Source organism: Ixodes scapularis, unplaced genomic scaffold (assembly GCF_016920785.2).
Source record: "Ixodes scapularis isolate PalLabHiFi unplaced genomic scaffold, ASM1692078v2 PGA_scaffold1__304_contigs__length_218370807, whole genome shotgun sequence".
Classification (NCBI taxonomy): domain Eukaryota; kingdom Metazoa; phylum Arthropoda; class Arachnida; order Ixodida; family Ixodidae; genus Ixodes; species Ixodes scapularis.
The window spans coordinates 111,429,555-111,452,469 of NW_024609846.1; positions in this window are offsets into that span (position 1 = coordinate 111,429,555).

A 22,915-nucleotide genomic window follows, 5' to 3' on the forward strand; every position below is an offset into this window, starting at 1 on the left:
TCGAATGTCCGCCGAGCTCGAAAAACATATAGTGAAGACGGCATTAACGTAGGAGTAAATACACCTTTTAAAATCTGTTTCGAATAAAAAATATCACCGTATATATATATATATATATATATATATATATATATATAAAGTTTTTTTTTTAAAGCTTAACAGATTTGTTTGAAAAACGCCGTGAAAATTGCACTTATGCCGCTTGTGGAGGCAAGCTATAAGGCGAGGGGGACATAGTATAGGGGGCTAATCGTAACGATCAGTCGGCTAATTAATTAAAATTCGTTAATTAACTTTTAATTAATGAAAATAGACATATGGTTTTAATTAGGAACTTGCTCAGCGTCATCGAAAACCACTATATCAGTAATTTTCACAAAAGACTTTGAGCGCGTGAGAAGCGTAGTATTGTACTAAATTTACCACTCATGGAGCATGTACAAAGCTTTCGGTTGCGGTAAGGCGCCCGCGCGATTTTTCCGTCTCTTATCTGGCCCCAGGCTTGTACCTGCTCCACGAGTGGTAAATTTAGTGCAATACTACGCTTCTCACGCGCCGAAAGTCTTTCTGAAAATGACTGATTTAGCACTTTTCGATGGCGCTGAGCAAGTTTCTAATTGGAGCCACATGTCTATTTTCAATAATTCAAAAGTTAATTCACGAATTTTATTTAATTAGTCGACTGATTGTTACGATTATTCCCCTATAATATGTCCCCCTGGCCGTATAACTCACCTCCACAAGCGGCATAAGCGTAACTTTCACGGTTTTTTTTAAACAAATCTGTGAAGCTTAAAAAAAAACGCTATATATGTATATATATATATATAGAAAGTGATAATTTGGTAAAGTATAAATAAAAAGAAAGTAAGATGACAGAGAAGGACTTGAGGCTATACAATGAGCAATCAGCAAGAAATAATAGAAAAAAAAAGCAAGAATGTATCTTTCTGAAGGCTAACTCCTTCTTCCAAAAGTTAGAAACACCCCTTTTTCTATTTCTCTCTCTGTACTCTGCACGACACACATAACATCGCCACGCAAAAATAGAATAAAACAAAAACAGACGAAGACAATAAAAGCAGAGTTAGTACACCACAAAAATTAAGCTATAAGTTTCGTGAATGCGGTGAGCGCCCCCTGACTCACAAATACACGCATCAATCCCAGCCACCACAACTCTAAAATTAGGTCGTACATTTCGCGAACACCGCACTGCCGTAGCAGCCTTTTGCCCACCGCAAGCACGTGGGCGTGCGAAGCCTTGCAACCGTCGACCGCCGCGCATAGAATGACCATGCAGCCGCAGGTTGCTATTATACCGCACGAATAGAGATTGCGTGCGGCAGTTGGCGAATGGTCTCCGGTAATGGTTGCCACAATGCGGGGCATATCTACCGCTGCTTTCCACCGAAGCACGCCTCTTTGCGGCCAACAGATCATTGGGCTCAGACTCATTTCGAACGTTAATCGATTTATCGACGAGTGCGTGTTTATTTCCTCGCTTCGATCGCAAAACCAAACAAGTAACGATGTTCTAGTCGGCTCTTTGCACGCATGCACCGCGACCTAGGCTAGTTCAGCTGATGGCGCACGTATGAAATAGAGTAAGAGAGAAAGATAGAGAGAAAGAAAGAAAAAAAAATAGAGAAAAAAAGTGTAATACATTTCTTAAAGAATTACATGGTCTTTTTTGTTGCGGCATGGTGCCAGTTTACATGCGGTGCACATGAGGCATGAATGCTAGGAGCACTCTCAGTGCCTTGGAGTAGCGAGCGATTGCTACATTTCCCTCTGTAGCCCACCATAGATGAGCGGAAGGACGGATAGGTAGTTAAGAAGCCATTGACTAAAGTGCTATTTTCTATTAGGGATGGGTGAGCTGAGGGCCAACAACCTTCAGGCATGTTGAAATCATGCGGCTGCACGTTAAACCTTATGCCCCGTTATTTAGATCCACCTACTACATCGCGACATCATTTTCGGTGGCCGTGAAATACCGCATTCATCAGCAGAATTTGCGCCCTTTCTATTGATAGAAGCCGCACGTCTATTCTTCGGCTCAGCTTAGGTGCAGCCGTAGCCGACGCTACGGGGTAATGGGGCTAATCAAGCTGCGTGTAAAGCGCAAGTCAGTAAGCCTTTTCTAATTATGATTGGTTCAGCGATGATAGAAGACCTACAGAAACGTGATGAACACCATGATGGCGCACTTTTGACCCTGTCTGATTGGTTCCATCAGCTCGCAGCGTCGGCTGCACATGGAGTTAAGGCGAAACGATGTATACTTTTCTTGTAGTCACTGCTTTAGAGAGCCATTGCCATTTAACGCACAGCGAATGACGATGCAGTGATGACGCTCTCACGCTAAAATGCCTGCTGCTTCACATCCGCAAAACAGTGCACAATGAATGTTTGGGAGCAGTATAGTTTCACGCTGTCGGTTCAGCTTATTGATTGTAATATCTAACGTGAGAATGTTGCGCAAAGTAAATGCACACGTTTATTGTGTATAAATGAAATAAGTTCTGAGAAGATATTTTGTTGTTGTATAAAACTAGTTTTTTTTATTACGCGAGCTTGCTATCTTGGCTACTTTTCAGGGAGTCCTCGTTGATTTACACAATTTCATTAAAGGGACAATGAAGACGATTTTATTGAATTTTTTTAAATGGTGTTTTTATGCTTCTTGGAACATAGCAAGCTGCCCAATTTTTTGTAGCCATTTGTGACGCGTATTTCTGTGCATAAGAAAGAAGTAAAGAAACCGAAACTGGACAATCTCCATTTTCGTTTCTGGGCCTCCAAAAACGGGGGTGACGTAGGAGTGACGTCAAATGTGAATAGTCGGTATCGGTAGTATCTAGGAGATCGAGATTCTGGTTACCGCGGTGGGTTATAGCGGCGCGGTCGTTTCGTCAAATCAGTCAACATGGACGGCAATGCCGCTCTCGCGAGCGAGTTCGAGCTTCCGTTCAGTAACCCAACACAAACAGAACGGTAGTACGTGTGTGGCGGCCTCCGCCGTCACCCGAGGGAGACCGCCCAGCCGGTAACGACGGTAACGAGCGGCCCGCATGCCGAAGTGTCCATAGTTGCTCGTTGGCCGTTCCGCGTCCAGCGTAGCAAAGAAAAAAACAATTTTGCTGCTTTATTTACGGGTTAGTAATCCTTTCCGGTCCGATTTATACTTTTCATGGTTATTCAAGCGGAAATTAGAACAGTATTCCTAAAAACCGAGAACCAAAACGTGACCGAGGGCGCGTCTCTCGTTTCGACCAATCGCTGAGGCGTCTCTTGTGACGTCGCGCTTCTTGACGTCGCATCGGTCACGTGAGCTCCGCTTCTCCTGGCTTCTTCCGCAACTCTCGGGGCGTCGCCCCAGTCGATTCCGGTACGATTATTACTGCGACTGTTTAATTGATTTGCGCGGCACACAAGCGCTGGTTTCGGCTGAAATTTTGGCAACGTGGTCTGAGACGTGCCTCGAACCCAGTTCAATCGCCAAAAAGATGTCCGAAATTGCCTTCATTGTCCCTTTAAAGACGTACTTTAGAGCAGTTCAGGCCGTTTCGCGTAGAAGAGTTCAGAGGAAGATATATTGTTATTATGTTCTTTCCGGAAGCCTGCTTTGGTCGAAAGTATCTTTGGTGTGCGTAAAACATATTTTGATGATACTAAATTGATCGTCTGTTCAGGTATATGTGACGGCCATCAATACGTGTCTATTTTTAAACATAATTTAAACAGAAGTAAACATTTCTAAGAGGAAAGCACGAACTTGGTTAGGATTACCGCAGCTTGTAGATAAATCTTATCAACTTAACACTTCGATGTCGTCAATGCTCTCTTTGCACAAACTCCTTCTCATAATATTTCAAGAACACCTGACTAGTTTTTAGAATATGTAATCGAGTCAAAGTATGACAGAAAAGGCAACCGTCAAAATATAGAAATAGAGGCCCACAAAACGAAAACGATGGGGCTGCCCTCCACGAGGTCATTTTGCTCTTTAGTAATTGTGTTCACCAAAACACCCACATGTATTCCAACTACGCATTCATATTGGTATAATTTCGTTTAATACACGCAATCCACTCTGTAGGAGACCCCCCCGAAAGCTGAGTCTACAATACACACATACACGCACAAAATGCGGCTGGCACGAGGCGGCCTTCCCGCCCTTTGACAAGAGACCAACGAGAAGACATACGACCTTCAATTAGCGGGCTGTTCGCAATCAGGCTCTCATTTAATTAGCCGAACTCCTAGCGAGCACTCTTTTCTTTTGTGTGATACATCTGTCCCGTCTCGTTTTCGCTAAACTCATTGTTACTTTCACAGTGAACGCTGCCGTTCAATGTGCGTGTGTGTTCCGGCTTTACAATGCACACGAGTTCCGGTTTGTTGAGCGTCCGTCCGACACCGGACGAAGTCAACACCGCAAGACGAAGGTGCAGTCTAAAAGCCAACCGGGCCAGAGTTAGAACAAGGAACAAGTTGTGTGTCTACATTCAGTGTCTGCAATAGACAATGGGTCCTCTCTTATTCAGTGAGATCTAGAAATGGACTTCTAAGGTGAATACTTACCGACTCAGCGACTTACGTTTTCGACCCATATCTACTGAACGTGGTTAGTTAACTGCGTCTGCCTCCACCCCCCCCCCCCCCCCCCCCCCCGCCCCCTTCCTGAAATTAGACGTTTTTTTGATGCCGAAAAAACGAACTACCTCATCGCTGAACGCTCATTATTCTCCCAAATGTAGCGCTGGCGGTCTGAACCAGGTACCAAAGTTTCAGAACTACCCGTTTTATTATCAAAGTTCTCAGTTCTTTTCTTAAACCTTCACGGTGAAAAGGAAGAACGTTGTCGTTAACTCGCGTCGTTCAGCTCCGTGTATTCGAGGCTCTGTCGGGTGCCATTTTCGCCTTTAAAGGGATACTACAACAAAATTTCGGCGCTTATTTTATGGTCTATATGTGTTTAAAAGAGCAGTATCACATCGGACACACCAATATCTTGCTAAAAAAAGTCACGAAAAGGAATTTTAAAACGAATTAAACGATTAGCAAAGAGAACCTGGCGGTTTTCGGTAACGCCTCGTTTTTAATGCCCATCTAAGAACCTTGACAGCTAGTAACGGTGAGTGTCTCGCCTCCAGCCACGACGAGAAAAGAGGGGAAGGAGGAACTCCTGTCTTCCCAAGAATCCCTTTTGTGTGTTCCAGAAGTAGCTATCGCCCTCCTACAAGATTATAAAAGATTAACCCGTCACTCAAAATTCGTATAAAAGCAGCCGCTTCGGTGGCTGGAACGACTAGGCCATCCCCTCGACGTCAGTCTCGCCGTAGCTTTGCTCGTCCCGAGACGGCCTACGTCACGATTGCGTCGGATGTCACGTGCCCTAGCTGGGCCGTTTATAACGAAAAATACAGCCACCAGGCTCAAAATACAAACGTGCGATTGTAATATACGGATATTGTGGATCATATTCAACCTATTTTTTAACACGACGGGTGTATTTCAAATTTCGCTGAAGTATCCCTTTAAAAATTAAAAAAAAGTCACATAACTTTTTAGTAATATACTGGTTAGTTCCGAAACTGTGGCATATGGTGCGGACCGCTAGTGCTACATTGGGGCGGAGAATGAGCATTAGGCGACGCATAATTTATATTTGTGGCGGAAAAAAAGACAACCCAGTAACAGACTTCTTTAGTTCATATGACTGCATAGCAGTAATATATTCGCAATAGACTTCACAACCGACACCGCGGAACGTGCAAGTCCAAAACTACATATGAAGGTGATGAAATGAAAATACTAGCATTTCTCTACTTCTTTTCACCAAACGTGGGAGCGTTAGCCACCGCTACACTCTAAAAAAAGCCCGTACGTCTACTTTCCCACACATCACTCGGCGAGCCATTCACCGCAACTTACGGAGACAGCTCAGCGCATGACGATGCCGAATTATATGTTTAAATTAAAAAATTCAGTCTGAGTTCTGACATTAGGCAATGCAAGCGTGACGTTTTGCATTGCTTAATGTCACAACTCAGACTGGGTTTTTTTTTTGTCTAAACATATGTTTCGGCATCGTCATTCGCTGAGCCACCTCCGTGTTGCGGTGGTTGGCTTTCCCTCTGTTGTGCAGAAAAGTAGAAGCACGACCTTTTTTTAAAGTGTAGGAGCCAACGAGCGAATTAGACAGCTCGGAAAGCGCAATGTCATTGCGTTCGTCACGTTTCCTGCGGGTGTGTAATTGTCTTTTAATCTAACTAAAGGGAGAACGTGCATCGTGCGTGATGTTGCGGTTTTAATTTCTGCGTATACGTTTTGTGTCGGTCCTTGGGCAGGGATTCTACAGCTTCCAACTGGGGACAAGTTTTCTAAATGAATTTGTAAGATGTATTCAGGTATATTTACAACCTTATCGGTTCCCATTTCTGACACTGTCGCAATATACTCATCTCAAAATTTAGTCTAGCAACTTTCACCACTACCATCATCTCAGTGCATGGCATCTGTCCCAAACTGACGCCAGCCTGTTTGAGTCTGATGAAGGAAAAAGGTGAAGATATTATTAAGGCCTATACGTTCAAGAGGTCAATAAAACACGACGCACGAACCACATAGAACGGCAGCGTAATTGTTTACTTCGGAGTGTGGTCCAATCAATCTCTTTGGACAAGTTTGGCTCTAAAGGCTTTTGGTGGAGTAAACTTAATCAAGTAAATTAATTTGTCGCCGCTTTGTATAGGTCTATTTTTATAGTCTGACCATCGAAACTGAAACAAATCAAGAAGGCTTTATCGGGTGATGGAAGACCAAATCTCATCTGCCATTGACGTATAGAAGTGACTGCGCGACGAAAAATAGATTCATGGCTGCCATTAGTTTCTCGAAAGTGAAACTGCTTTTTGAGCCACCTGATGGCACTGTGTCGTGAAAAAGGTTTATAAGAGGTTGACCTCTGTGAGAAATACCAGTGTAACTACACTAGACTGTGTATCGATTACTTTTTATAGAGGAGAAAGGTGCGCTGGAAAACTTCCCGCCTACCCTGAAGAAGTTCCCTAACACTTTCGTCGTTCGATCATTCATGTCTATGCAGCGTTTACTTATTCAAATGGAGCGTTCCATTTAGCATCCGTGGCTCTTGCTGCCGTATTCCGAGCGCGTCCGTTTTTAAACGCGTCCTTCCGTTTTGTTTAAACTAGGCGAGATAGGGACGGCGGAGCCAATACAGACTACGCGGCATCGATTTTGACCAAAACTGCGCTCCCGATAAAAATCGGTGCCTGCAGCCCTGAAGCACAAGGACACCAGGAAATTCTCGAATATACACTCGGCCTCGGAGCTTCCTCTCAAAACGGCGAGAGACTTGTTCGTTTGTTCCCGGGCGACGCAACCTATTTTACGGCGCTATATATTCGCGCATTATAAACTCTTTCGATTTTCGCTCGCCATTGGAGGACCCGTGTTTGGTTCAGAGGTTGTAAATAACTCAACCACGACCGTAAAACCTACCCTTTTCGGCAAACAATACGCACACACACGTACCGAGACGCACACACACAACACACTGGCACACACACACGCACACGCGAACACACACACGCACACATGCACCCCCACTCGCACACACACGGACACACGAACCAACTCTCTCACACACACACACACACACACACACACACACACACACACACACACACACACACACACACACACACCACACAGAAACGCACCAACATAAAAACGCTTACACCTAATCACGCACGCACAGATATACAAACACACACACAAAAAGACACAGAAACATTAGGAAAAAAAGAACGACATCTATGAGGCAGTGCGTGGGCCATGGGCAGAAAAACGCTGTGGCATATAAAATGTGGGGCAGGGACAAAATGCGGGATACGCTTTTTTTACGAAACAATGCCAGGGTTCACAGTACCGACAAGCTTCGTTTATGGCAAAAATACTCTTTGTTCTTTTTTTTTAATTTTTGTTTAGGCCAGAGCGGCGACCGACGACGCGGTGAATTGGCCTTTTTAGATCGCGCGGTGACGCCACTCCCCGCTGAAAATGGTCATCGACTGTCTCCGCCGTTTATGTCGCGTTTTTTGTTTTGGTGTCCACGGACGTGGATTCGTGGTTTGCTCTAGAGTCTAGACGTATGGTTTACAAGAGCTTCGCAATTCGGCCCGACGCCACGGTGTTGTAAAACCTTGAGGCTTATCGATTGTTCAAGCGAACGCCGAAACCGCCCTGTGCGATGTTTTTTTTTTTTTTTTTTCTTTCCTGAGCTCTTGCAGCTTTGCGCTACTGGCTTTGCACGTAGTAGAAAGTATACATTCGTTGACGGAGTCCACGGGCGCAGTAGAAAGAAATTGAAGGTGGTATGCTACTTAAAACCAGCTTTGCTTTAATATGAACACGACGGTTCCACGGCCACCTCTTGGGAGATTTGATAACTATCTTTAACTGGGAAAAAACTGCGATATCCTACTACTCCCAGTTTAAAATTAAAATCTACGTGGTCGCTAAAACACCTGATACCCTTATTAAACACTTCTATTCCTTTTGTTTTTTGGTTATCGGCGGCATGATTGATGTTTTACCCGGTGCTTAAGGTCCGTACGCGCGCTTATTGGCGCTCCTATATGTTCAACCTCAAGGCCCCCTGCCCGTAACGACGTGGCAACACCCCCCCTCCCCCGCACCCCTAGGTGACAATGGAGCAGTGCTGACTTTTTGGCGCCTGCTAAAAAAGGTCAACGACGGGCATAGATGGGAAACGACTGCTCCATCAGCGTTCGGCTGGGAATTGTGTTTAATCGGCAAGAACACGAAATGCAGCCGACAGCTTCGGCAGTGCTGTCGGCTGCAGTGACATCTACGCAGCGTTCGCCTTCTTTTTCTGACACCGAAAACTCAGCACTACGATTATGATAACTATAGGAGGTGTCGGGCCAGTAGACTTTAAACTTAAAACTCACTGCAAAACTAATGTTTTCAGCCCTCTTTTTTTTTTTTCTCTTTGTTTAGGAATGATGTTAATTGCTCGGAATTAACCAAGTTTGTGTAGACGTTGCCGCGATCTATTGAGAAAATGAAATTCGGCTTTTTCGGCCAGCACAACGAAGCTACGCATCGCAGAACTCTGAAACTCCATGAGCCGACGTCCCCTTAAGCCTAATAATAGTCATCAAAAGCGAAATTTGAGCTTTTTGGTGCCTGCAGCAATTATGACAGCTAGGACGCTTGTCAGCAAGAAAGAAAACATTACCGCCTTTTTGGATGACGAGTATTTTCACTAAAACAAATGCTTCGTGAGAATGCGACGCCACTAGCGTCAGATTTCACCGAGTTTCTGCTTTCTGCGATGCGTGGTTTATTTATGCGGGCCCAAAAATCGTGTTTCCTTTTTTGATCGATCCCGCGGTAGTTACATAAACTTAATACGTTTTAGGTTGCCCGTTCAAGTTTTCATACTTACACAGATCTAATCGTGTTCCGACCAGCGCTTCCTATATAGTTGCTGGGTTTTCCAATTTTTCTCTAAACATCATACGCCTCCGAGCAGCCTCTACGTTTTCGAAGTAAAGCCCTAAAATCACATTTAAATGGATGCTGAACCAAACATTTCAGTGTCTATAATACGTGGAGCACTATCTTTTCACGTGTCAGCCGCCGCGGGTGTGCGCGAGCACACGCAACGAGATTGACGTCATTATATCCCCCATTCATGCTTAATAAGCGTGAATGGGGGATATGATGACGTCAATTTCGTTGCGTGTGCTCGCGCACACCGGCGGCTGCTGACTCATGGCAAGATAGTGCGCCACTTATTATAGACACTGAAATGTTTGGTTCAGCAATCTAAGGCCGTTTTAATTTGCGAAAGTACATGAAATTTTATGGTCACTGACGGAATAAGAAATGGAGAATGTGGCTTATTGTGGACACATTTCTTGCTTCGTGATTCCTTTCTTGGCGTTCTTATTTTTGAATACCGAAGTCTCATTGGCTGCGCATCAATATTAAGATGCTCGAGACTCTCACGCCATGCATTTCTTAGGATGTCCGTTACTATTGGGAGCGTAAGGCTGCAGCGGGAAAAAAATTAGCACATGTGACCGATGACTAGAGCGGCCAAACCGTGACACGCCCGCTTTGGTTCCCGAGCGCGCCGATAGTGAGATTGCCAGTCACGTTTCATGTCTCAACGCGGTGGTGGCCGGCAGAAAATTGAGGGATGAGATAGCTTTCGGAAAGGGGGGGAGGGGGTGCTTTAGGATGGGCAGCTTTCTGCCGGCCACCCCCGCGTTGAGACATGGAACGTGACTGGCACTCTCGCTATCGGCGCGCTCGGCTGCAATGCCAAGCGTAAGTTAGTCTGCATATTTTTGCAGGGATTGTGCTGTCGCCAGAACGACGCTGAGCTTTAATTGGCACTGATTGAAGGACAGTGGGTAGACGTCAGAGTAAGCTGCCTTCGAGGTCTACCCACTATCCTTTAATCAGAGCCAATCAGAGCTTCGCGTTCTGACGTCACCACAAGCCCTGCAAAAGAAGCAGACGAACTTGCGCTGGGCATACGTTTAAGTTCGCAATATAATGGAAAATTAGTTCTTAGTATATTACAAGCAAGTATATAGGCTACATTTCCTGTATTACACGGGGGGGGGGGGGGGGGGGGCAGTAAACCGCTGGAAACAACGAAAGGACTCCAGAAATTTAAAAATCTCGCAATAAAAATAGATATAAAATATTCATGTCCTAAGGAAGAGTGAGCATGATGTTTCACTTGCTCTTTTTCATTCTCAAGTTGAATCGTGTTATCGAGCATTCTGATTAACTGGAATCTTGCGTCCTTTCCACTGATTGACCACCTGCGAGTTTTTGCAAAAGACGTGATTGTAGAATTCTTTTTTCTTTGCAGGATACAGAAAGATGTTGGGCAAAGTAAAAACATTTACTAGGATTGCCTTTTAAAAGCATTTCTCAATGGGGTCGAGGGACAAGGGCTTTCTCGTTTGGGCTTTGTAGCTTCATTGAATATTAAAACAAAATTAAAGACAAAACAATTATACATAACATATTTCTTTCTCTACGGCCATAATAATGCCCAGGAACGAGCACAATTGGAACGAACAAATTGAACTTGACATAAAAAGTATCTTAACCATGTTACAAAAGGAACCCACCGCAATATGCCTTCGAGGCGATTTCCCAAGCTATTCGACTGAACGAGTATAACAGTGTTCGTTTTCTCGAGTAGCACTTACCTCTCAACTAAACGTCTCAGGAAGTAATATTGAAAAGCGATAGCGAGGCTAGCCGATATTTCGCAGCCCTTTTCAAAGATGACCAAGAATCGCAACAGAAATGAAGCTAGCACCTCCCCTCTATCATAAAGACATCTCGATTGCGTCAGAGCTGGGCTATTTATGTACCCGACTGGCCGGCTGGCTACAAGTATATAAAATACGGAATCCAATTCCTTTTACAAAGGTCGTTGCTAAACACACCCAATTTTAGATTTTTTGCTCGTGTGCCTGCGCTCTCCTATCACGCATTTTCCATGTTGATTAAAGTACTTCAGTATTTTTTGCCAAAAAAGAAAAAAAAAGACGTAACAAAACACAGCCAGCGCTATTCTTACAAAAATGTGCGCCCAAGAAGATATACTAATGTACCTATAAAATGCTCACGAAAGATGTTAACAAAATACAACCAACGCAAAAAAAAAGGCAAACGTCTCCCAAACTTAGAAAAGGAGCCTATAGCTTATTTTCGTTTAGTCACCATTGCAAACACTTGAGAAAAAAAAATCAATACCGGTATATTTCTTTATACGTTTATACTTCTCACCTTCAAAAGAAGGCAGTGCTAAAATATTAGAGGTTATGAAACTCGCACAAATAATGCTTTCAGATAAGTTTCTTTTTTTTGCTGCTGTATTATCGATTTTTTTTTTCTGTATAGAATTCGCCATTTTTACTTCAAGGCAATGTACAGTATATTGTACCCAATGTCTGTCAAAGCCGACACTCGAGTGCGGTCAGCTTGCTTCGCAGTATAAGAAAAGCAAAAAAATTTGGTAAAACATCGTTTGTAGGTTCAGTGGCGGCTTCCACGGGACAAGGTGTTGCCTTAAATTTCTGTTCACGATTGTCAATTTTTTTTTGTTTTTTTTTTTGTTTTATCATTCTCAAGAGTGTCTAAGTAATCTGAACAAACACTGCTTTATCTTTACATGCAAATAGAAAAGGAACAGATCAAAAAAAATTTGTAACGTTCTCGCTTTTTATTTGGTTAGCTTAAAAAGCCGCTCACTGACGTAGGTACCGAACACTTGTTGCGAAACGTAATTGCGTTAAAATGTGAGTGAGGTGCAGCGGCACTCGCTAGGCGTCTCGTTTTAGTGGCAGAATTGGGTCACAATTAGAAGGCACGCATCACAAACCGTAAAACATTTCTAACTTGCTATGTACATCAAGGGTACATTCAAATCTTCAGACCTCTTTTCATGGTGCTAACTTGCGCCCCAAACGTGCCCAGCACACATATTGTCTGCACTTCTGCGCGGGAGTTCGTCTTCAATATGAAAGACACATTTTATGAAAGATTTATGAATTTGTGGATTGTGTGGAGGTTACAATTTTGTACAAGAGCCATAAAAATGTTCGTGTGACTACACTCAGTACAGCAATTATTTATGTACATTTAACCAGCCCGGCCAGTGGCGTCAGCGAAATATATCCTAATTAGAAGGGTAAAATATACCAGCGGTGAAAAGGATGGACACCCATAATTGCCACTATGCACCAATACACTGGTCTATAATAAAGCCCGCGTTTGTCCACACCGGGTGCAGGCACTACCGTTGAGTAGGTCTACAAAAGATCTAAAAGAAGTAATCATTTTGCTTCGAGTAAACAAATTTTTGAAGTTACGTGCACATCACCGAATGCATGGCCGTCACTCTACTTGCAAAAACGAGCAGCAGCGCTCGTGATGTCAGATGTTGTATTCGAGAGCAGAGGACGTTCCCTCCTTCACGACGTTGCGCGTTGCAGTGATTGATAGTGAGCGTCCGTGGTGTTGCGAATTGTGTCTGGTTTAGGCCATTTGCGGAATGCGATGCAGGTGTGGGGAGAATTGATGATGGGCTGTGGGGTGCAATAACACAACGAAAAAATTCAGCAGATTGATATCTCATGGGTTTCAGACCAAGAAGTCTCTCAGACGGAAGTGGGTTCAAGCAGTCCGACGCGAACCCTGGCTCTTGGCGTTCGCGCCGTGCTAGAAAACAGTTCGCATTGTACTATGGCACACAAAACCTTCCGTGTCTTTCATTCTGCTTCTAAAGCGGCATCTGGGTCCATACGTCGGCAGATCGTGAAAGCAGCCGAAATGGGGACTCCCCTCGGAGGCGACGCTGGTGGATCAAATGCAAACGGTGAATCGTCTAAACTCTTGCGCTGAAACGCTTATAAAAATTGCTGGTTATTGCTTAACTCAAACTAGCTTGATAAATCGCAGTCCATTATTTCCCACGAACGATCACGACGGCCTTTTGACTGCTTCTGACGCTGGGCAAAACAGGTTCAAGCTGCCCATATGCTGATGTTCATGCAAGATCTGACGTCACAAAAAGTTGGCAGATAAGTTAAGTTACTTGTTAGTTTCGGCTTGAATTGTATCGTATTTCTACAATTAAAAATTATTTGAAACGTTTTAGGAAAATTTACTTGCAGCTCTGGGCTTAGTTTCTCGCGCTCTTTCGGAAATATGTTTAGTTGAAAATGTTCAAATCGACACCGGAGCTGAAGCTCAGGGTAAATTTTTGCCGTATATATAAGTATTGCTTCTCAGAAAGAGAGAGTGCTCTTTTAGGAGTTTTACTAGTTCGTTCCGATACCTCCTATAACGAAACCCGATACTCCGCCGACGCCTCTGCGCGTGCCCCATATCGTTATCGGATATCGTTATGGGAGGCATCGAAACCATTTACTAAAACTTTCTATGCGGAGCGCACGTTCGTCTGCTTCTTTTGTAGGGGGTGTTGTGTCGTCAGAACGACGCTGACCTTTGATTGGCTCTGATTGAAAGGATAGTGGGTAGGCTTCAAAGCAAGCTGCCTTGAGGTCTACCCCCTATCCTTCAATCAGAGCCAATCAGAGCAATGCGTCATTCTGACGTCACCACAACTTCTGCAAAAAGAAGCAGACGCACTTGCGCTTCGCGTTAGCTCATGTAGGAACGGGAAAAGACAAATAACGCAGCAAGAAACATTCCCGGCGTTCGTTAAGCTGTCCGAGCCTAAACGATAGCATCACAAACATGTTACGAGAGCGCTCTAGCTACTTCCTATGTTATGGTGGCTGACAAGTTAAGCAACACGAGGTGTGTGGCTTCTTGTGTTCACACTTCTTCCTTCGTCATTTGTTCTTCGGTGTGCTTATTGGCTAAGGTTTAATCTCATTCGCTTAGGGGCGATAATAAGATGTTCGGGACCCCCGTCATGCCTTGAGGGTTTTAAGGTGCCGGTGACAGTAGTAAAAATAATGTCAATTATATATGTTCAGAGTGCGCCACAGGGCAATATGCATGCAGATACTTTTGAGGTTATGAGTGTTATCAACCTTGCTTTCCGAGTGCGTTCCTCTTTCCCTCGTGCAGAGGATTTTTTTTTTTTTTTTTTTTTGCGCGTGCGTTTTCGGGAGAAAGAAAATATCGCAAAAATCAGTGCTGAAGTAAGGAAATCTTAGTGCCACACACGACACATTCATTGACTATACGCCTGCTCAACGTGGTTGGCGCTTTGCCGCTTGACAGCGTTGCATGGCATTGGAACCATCTTCGTGCTACTATGCGATGCTTCAAGTTTCATACAATAAATTGATGTGCCGCAAAAAAAAAAAAAAAAAAAAGAAGCAACTAGGCAAGGGTGAGTATGCAATCATTCTAAAAGAACTTGAAGGCAAGTGCCGCGTGAATGGTTATTGTTCGTCGCTGCAAAGTGATGTGCCATTCTGCATCTGCATCTGGGCTCACGTATGTGTGTGCGGATGTCTGTATGCGTCGGTGTGCTTTTGCGCTTGAGAGATAGACGAACTCAAAAGGGGTGAGGGAAAGAAAGCTTTTGTATACTATACGTCCATGTCTTTCTTATCGATCACGTGCAGAATCGATTTGCGATATTCAGTTGAGAACACAAGACGAGGATGTTTTTGTTTTGAAGGCTTAAACACATTGTCAGGCCCGTCATTCGCCGAGCTTCCTCCGTTGATAGCAGCAGTTGACCCTTCCAATTGCTTTGCTGGAGAGCAGCCGCTGCAGATTCTTAGAGTGTGGCCTTATCTGCACTGCATGCTGACTAGTTATGATTCCCATATACATTTATTTCTGTAATAGATCATTAAAACCTCAAAGAGGGCGAAATTTTCCGATCAGATTACGAAATACCATATGCAATAACGCAAATTGAGTAAGATTTTCTTGGGCAATAAACATCCGTTAGAAGCCTTTTTTTAATTATTACTGCAATTAGCTCGAACAGTTCGATATTTGTCCTGTTTAGGTCACCTTGTAATGTTTTAAGTTGATTGAAATCTGAGTTGTCTGAACACAGGCAATCCACTTCAATAGCAAGAGCAAAAGGGACACTCTTCGATCATTAGGTTTATTTGATAGGCACACAAATCACGATTACATGGCAGCAATTCCCTCAAGTAAAGGCAAAGTGAAAAAAGAAAAAGAAAAACAGCGTATCGTGTTTCGAACTTCATCGACCCATTGTATTAGCTGTAAGTGAAGTTGACAATAACAACGCATAGAGACAACTAAAAAAAGACGAATCGACTTGATTTGACGCTTTATTTTCTTTATGCGTTGTTATTGCGAGTATGATAACAAAACTTTGGGGGTTTTAATCCCTACGTTTGTGATCAGTTTACCAAAAATAAAATAGAAACGCATATCTCTTTCGTGAACTAGGCAGACAAGCTGTCAACATAGCTATTCAACAAAGGAAGCTTCGATGGCAACTGGAACTATCTTCGGTAGCATCATATGTAAAAAATATATTCTTTTGTCGCAGGCTAGTTAAGCCAAAAAAAGTAAGAACAGCTACTATTAAGGTGCAGCGGTCAGTGCCTAAGTTTCTTGAATGTTCGTACAGGGAGTCTAGTTCGTTATGTCAAATCACGCAGGGGATGCTCTCCCCGGATTAAGTTCATCACATTTCCTTCTCTTTTTAATGCAGTTCCTGGGCGTGCTCCCAAGGAGACCACAATCTGGCTGTTTGCGGGGTGACGGAGCTTTTGTATTTTAATTTATGGCTAACCCACCGCCAATCATCGCGTCTTTATATATAGGGCGTTACGCCAAGATCATTCCTGCTGATCGTAATCTTTCTGATTCGGCCACAGTTAGCAATATTTCCTAGAGTAAAAACACCAGCCAACATTATCTGCTTTAAATACAGTTTGTTCATTTATTCCTATTTCGTTTATAAAATGTCGGCATACTGCGGCGACGATGACTCAGCGATTGTACCCGAGCCTGACACCAAGCGTTCGTCACCGCCTTAATTGACCGCGAGTCCTCGCCGAAATAAACCCTTGTACAACCTGTGCCGATGCCCAGTAGTAAAGTGGTGGCATCTGCGCAAGTCATCCTAGCCACCACTTCACCTGAACATAGCCTCTCAAACCAGTCACATGCGCGAAATTTACTTTGAGGGCAGTGAGATGTGTCAAAGTGCGAAATATATTGAGTTGCCATGAGGCTGCATTTCAAACATGTCCATGGAAGAACATCATGAATTTGAAATGGAGTCAAAACTAACAGTACCAGGTAGTGTAGAACAACGCTAAAAGAAAGCAAAGGCAGGAAATCTCAGTGAAAAATATAGCTCAATTAAAAAAAAAATTAAAATCGAGTCATAGATTGGTTGTTTCATAAACATTTTTCTCTACCTCCCGAATTGTCAAAGTAGTTTAAACCACAGAATGTTGCCCCAGTATTCCTCTACTGTCGTGTTGTCTTCAAAGATCGGTTATACGTAAAATGTACTTTCCTGTTTGCTAAGTGAAGTCTTTAAATATTTAAGCAAATACGTACTTGTACGCTCATTGAATTTGTTGATCACGAAGAACTGCACTAAAAATGAGCAAAGTTCCGAACAAACAGAAACAGTTCCTCTCTTTTTGTACGAGGTGAATCTAAGAATCCTTTTTCACGGATAGCTCCTGCGGGAGTATTAACGTCTGTGTCGCACATGTGCTGTTCCACCGGCCCCGACGTCATATCGTAAGACAGTAAGTATTTTACTGTGCGTGGCAATCCGACGGCCCACCAGCTGTATGTGATAAGAATTCTGAATGTCCAAATGTCAGACCACGTATGGCATACGCGATTCATAGAAAAGCTTACGAAATTTATAGACTAAACGTAATAAGCGAGGGATTGCTTCCGAAACGTGTTCGATTGTTTAATGGTAGGTCGTCTCTAGTCACATAAGATTGGTAGACGAAATATTGAAAACAATTCGGAGAAACGATGTTTTATAACATCCCGTCTGGCAACATAAGTTCCTGAAGTTTGGAAATCATTGCTTCTCTAAATCGTTAGAAAACATTTCAATAGCACAAATGGTTTTCAGGCACGACGTCAAAAATGTTTGCTCAAGTCTCCGGCGCGTCAGACGCCTATAAGAAGAGCAACCAGGAACGTCTTCCCCCATATGTAAAATATTGAATACATCGGAAGATATATTAAGCTTATTCACAGCCCATTTCAAATAAAACATTTTGCAAGCAATGTTGCCTCTCCACTAGAAATGGAGAGAACGCTGGTTCGATACCAGGACCAGGGAGATTTTTTTCGGTCGCGGACAAGTCACCTAGCTGTGTTTAGAGTTCTGGGTTTGTCCTTTCGCCCCTTTGTTCCTTTTCTCAGGGGATTTTTTTCGTTATTCTTGTCCAACTCGCTTGCACCTTTGCAGTCAATTGCATTATCATCATAACCTTATAATGCAGGCCGTTCAACCTTGTTGGTGTTGCCTAGTGGCAGCTGATAAACCCCGTTTGCTCTGCTGATGTGTAACTTCTGGTTAGCTCAGTTGGTAGAACACTCCACTGAAAATGGAGAGGTCCCTGGTTGGATACCAGGACCAGGCGAATTTTTTTAGTCGCACATCAGTCACGTAGGTGTGTCTGGAGTTTTCTGTTTACCCTTTGTTCCCCTTGTTCTTCTTCTCCAGATTTACAAAGTTGGAGCTCTTTACAAAACAATGTTTATAATTGGCAGGAATAAAAAACAACACCTTTATACTCTCTCACTAGCAATGCTTCATTTTCTACTTCACTACTTAACGAACAAACCTCCTCAGTGTTCATTCTTTTTTTTTTTTTGTCTTCTGGAGCGCATGATTAAGTTGTCTGGGAAAGACAAATTTCCTCTACGTTACGAGCACCGGGGTTTGTTGTTTCTCTGTTTTCTTTCGCAAAGGTAACGTCTTCGCGTCCCTCTTTGCTGCTTTATGTTGAGCTCCATTTACTCTCGCTTTGCGCAGAAAGCGAAAAAAAAAGAAAACTGCTCAGATGAGTTTTTAGCTTCTTCTAATGGGCAAGCCTCGACAACTTCTTTTGAAGAAACAGGTTATAAAATGACTAACTAGCTAAGGCAAACCATGCCTTTGAAGTGTTTTTGCGGTGCTGTGTGCCGTTCTCTGGACCGATTAGCCTCGAAAGCTTTAATAAACATTCCTCAGAGAAAAATACCAAAATATGAAGTGTGAAGGCAGAGAAACGTGTAATTGGGGGGGGGGGGGGGGGGGGGGGGAGATGTCTGGCTATTACGACCCACACTTGCGGCTCGCAGGTTTCGCATTTTGGCTTTTCAGAAATAAAAGTACCATCAGACACAATACTTCGTTTAAAGTTTAAACTACTAAAAAACATTTCTTCCGAAGTTATGTATGTACAAAATGGAAGTGAGCAAAATTGTATTTATTATCTCAAGAAAAAAATCGATCGACTTATCATGATTACGTTCGTGATGGAAACACAGTTCTTTAACTATGAATCAATGTTGTTCAGGATGAATTTCAAACGCTGTCAGCTGGCCGTGAAGTTCGTAACTTTGTGTTCTAGTACAAAACTGTACACATCAGAGTAGCGCTTACCCGTCTCGTTTTTCTTTTTTTATTCGTCTCTACAAGAAACAGCCGTGAATAAGAAATGTTCTGCACACAATGTTTCGCCACTTTTTCCGCATTTTACAAACTGAAAACCGTCTTAAAACGCTCAGTGAATTCGTAGGTGTTTTCAGTAGTGTGCGCGCTTTAACAGTACGCTTACCACTCAATTGCCCTAGCGCTTGTATTAATGAATGTGTGCTTATCGATATCAGCATCTAGGCTACGAATGTTTATAGGCAGCAAATAAACGAAATTACATAACATATACATGAGCCTGCAACCGAAGAGCGACAACATCCTTAGACGTTTTTTACACCGGAGCTGTTAAGGGCTAGTTTCCCCAGTATCGTGTCCGGGGGCAAATAAATGTCGACACAAAACTCCGGACAGCTACCGCAATCTATGAGCGACGACGCAACCAGATATCCGGCTTGCGGGTTGTCTGGTTACCGCCGTCGCTCATAGATGGCGGCAACGTTTCTAGCCTTTCCACCCTGGTTGTCACCAGAGTGGAAAGGATGAATTTCTCTAAGCGTCGTCCTAGAAGTCGTCCTCGAGGTCGTCCTAGAGATCGTTCCTGAGGTCGTCCTAGACGTGGTCCTTGAGGTCGTCCGAGGGGTGTCTTTGAGGTGTTCCTAGAAGTCACTCTTGAGGTCGTCCTAGACATCATCCTCGAGGTTGTCCTAAAGTCGTCCTTGAAATCGTCCTAGACGTTGCCATCGAGGTCATCTTAGAAAGAGTCCTTGAGGTCGTCCTAGACATCATCCTCGAGGTTGTCCTAAAGTCATCCTTGAGGTCGTCCTAGACGTTGCCATCGAGGTCATCTTAGAAATAGTCCTTGAGGTCGTCCTAGACATCATCCTCGAGTTTGTCCTAAAGTCGTCCTTGAGGTCGTCCTAGGCGTTGCCATCGAGGTCATCTTAGAAATAGTCCTTGAGGTCGTCCTAGACATCATCCTCGAGGTTGTCCTAAAGTCGTCCTTGAGGTCGTCCTAGACGTTGCCATCGAGGTCATCTTAGAAATAGTCCTTGAGGTCGTCCTAGACATCATCCTCGAGGTTGTCCTAAAGTCGTCCTTGAGGTCGTCCTAGACGTTGCCATCGAGGTCATCTTAGAAATAGTCCTTGAGGTCGTCCTAGACATCATCCTCGAGGTTGTCCTAAAGTCGTCCTTGAGGTCGTCCTAGACGTTGCCATCGAGGTCATCTTAGAAATAGTCCTTGAGGTCGTCCTAGACATCATCCTCGAGGTTGTCCTGAAGTCATCCTTGAGGTCGTCCTAGACGTTGCCATCGAGGTCATCTTAGAAATAGTCCTTGAGGCCGTCCTAGATATCATCCTCGAGGTTGTCCTAAAGTCGTCCTTGAGGTCGTCCTAGACGTTGCCATCGAGGTCATCTTAGAAATAGTCCTTGAGGTCGTCCTAGACATCATCCTCGAGGTTGTCCTAAAGTCGTCCTTGAGGTCGTCCTAGACGTTGCCATCGAGGTCATCTTAGAAATAGTCCTTGAGGTCGTCCTAGACATCATCCTCGAGGTTGTCCTAAAGTCGTCCTTGAGGTCGTCCTAGACGTTGCCATCGAGGTCATCTTAGAAATAGTCCTTCAGGTCGTCCTAGACATCATCCTCGAGGTTGTCCTAAAGTCGTCCTTGAGGTCGTCCTAGACGTTGCCATCGAGGTCATCTTAGAAATAGTCCTTGAGGTCGTCCTAGACATCATCCTCGAGGTTGTCCTAAAGTCATCCTTGAGGTCGTCCTAGACGTTGCCATCGAGGTCATCTTAGAAATAGTCCTTGAGGCCGTCCTAGATATCATCCTCGAGGTTGTCCTAAAGTCGTCCTTGAGGTCGTCCTAGACGTTGCCATCGAGGTCATCTTAGAAATAGTCCTTGAGGTCGTCCTAGACATCATCCTCGAGGTTGTCCTAAAGTCGTCCTTGAGGTCGTCCTAGACGTTGCCATCGAGGTCATCTTAGAAATAGTCCTTGAGGTCGTCCTAGACATCATCCTCGAGGTTGTCCTGAAGTCGTCCTTGAGGTCGTCCTAGACGTTGCCATCGAGGTCATCTTAGAAATAGTCCTTGAGGTCGTCCTAGATATCATCCTCGAGGTTGTCCTAAAGTCGTCCTTGAGGTCGTCCTAGACGTTGCCATCGAGGTCATCTTAGAAATAGTCCTTGAGGTCGTCCTAGACATCATCCTCGAGGTTGTCCTAAAGTCGTCCTTGAGGTCGTCCTAGACGTTGCCATCGAGGTCATCTTAGAAATAGTCCTTGAGGCCGTCCTAGATATCATCCTTGAGGTCGTCCTAGATATCATCCTTGAGGTGGTCCTAAGCGTCGTTCCCTAGGTGTCGTCCTCGAGGTCGTCCTAGAAGTCGTCCTTGAGGTTGCCCTAGAAGTTGTCCTTGAGGTCGTCCCAGACGTCGTCCTCGAGGTCGTCCTAGAATTCGCCCCCGAGGTCGTCATCTAGGCGTAGCGCTTGAGGTCGTCCTTTAAATCGTCCGAGACGTCGTCCTTAGGCATCGTGCTAAACGTTGTAAAGGTAACAGCATCGCTGGTCCTCCATTTTCACGTTATCTGGAAGGGCTCTAAATGTTTTTTTACATAATTTTTATATTGCTAATTGGTTAGTTGCATTATTGACTTTAAAAGTTCCGACTAAGACATTGATACAGTAGTCGCAATACAACTATAAATAAAAGTTGCAATGTTTTTTTTTTAAATTTTTATTGTAGCCCTTTCCAGACTTCAGTAGTAAACAGAAAGGTTACCCTGCATTTTGACGTATTACCATGTATTTTTATCGCTGCCAATAAATTATTTTGTCCGTGTGCGTGGAATATGATTAAGGCACTCAGTGTTTGACCCTCCTGAGGTCCTTTGGAAAATTGCCTTGGGGTCGTAAAAGTTCGGCAGTAGATAAAATAGTATTTGTTCTCGATAATAATAACAATAATATTGAGTTTATTTCCATTTGCCGAATCCATACGATTCGGCAACTGCAAATAAGTTCGCGCGTAGTTGCGAGTTGAATGATATATTGGGTCCGATTGACACACATAGAACCCGGCTGTTTGACCCACATAAATGAATTATCCATCGCAGAAAGATTAAATTTCATGAGACTAACGCTAGCGGAGGTAATGGAATGTCAAAGTTGGGGGATATGACGCCACATGAACCAAAGCTATATATATATATATATATATATATATATATATATATATATATATATATATATATAAAATGAAAAACGTTTACTATTTTCTGCAATGCCGAATTAGAGCGCAGCTCTTCAGGAGGAGGAGGGGAGCGTACGGAGGTGAAGGTATGTTCCTACTCCCCCTCCGTACCATCCCCTCCTCCTCTCCTGCTCCCCTCCCATTTAGCGGGAAAATATTCTCTAAATTTCAAGCTAATTTAACGCGAAAATATTCCGACTAAATTTAACGGGAAATTTACCAATATTTTCTCGCTAAATTCAGCGAATATTTTCCCGCTAAATATTGTGGAAACATTTTCCCGCTAAATTTAGCGGGAAAATTTAGCTAAAGTTTTCCCGCTAAATTTAGCGGAGAAACTGAATCATCTTGAAGTCAAGTGACGTCAATTTCTCCGTTGAATTTAGCGGGGAAATTCTTCCACTAATGTAGCTGAAAATTTTCTACTAAATTTAGCGTAACGTTACGTGACGTCAC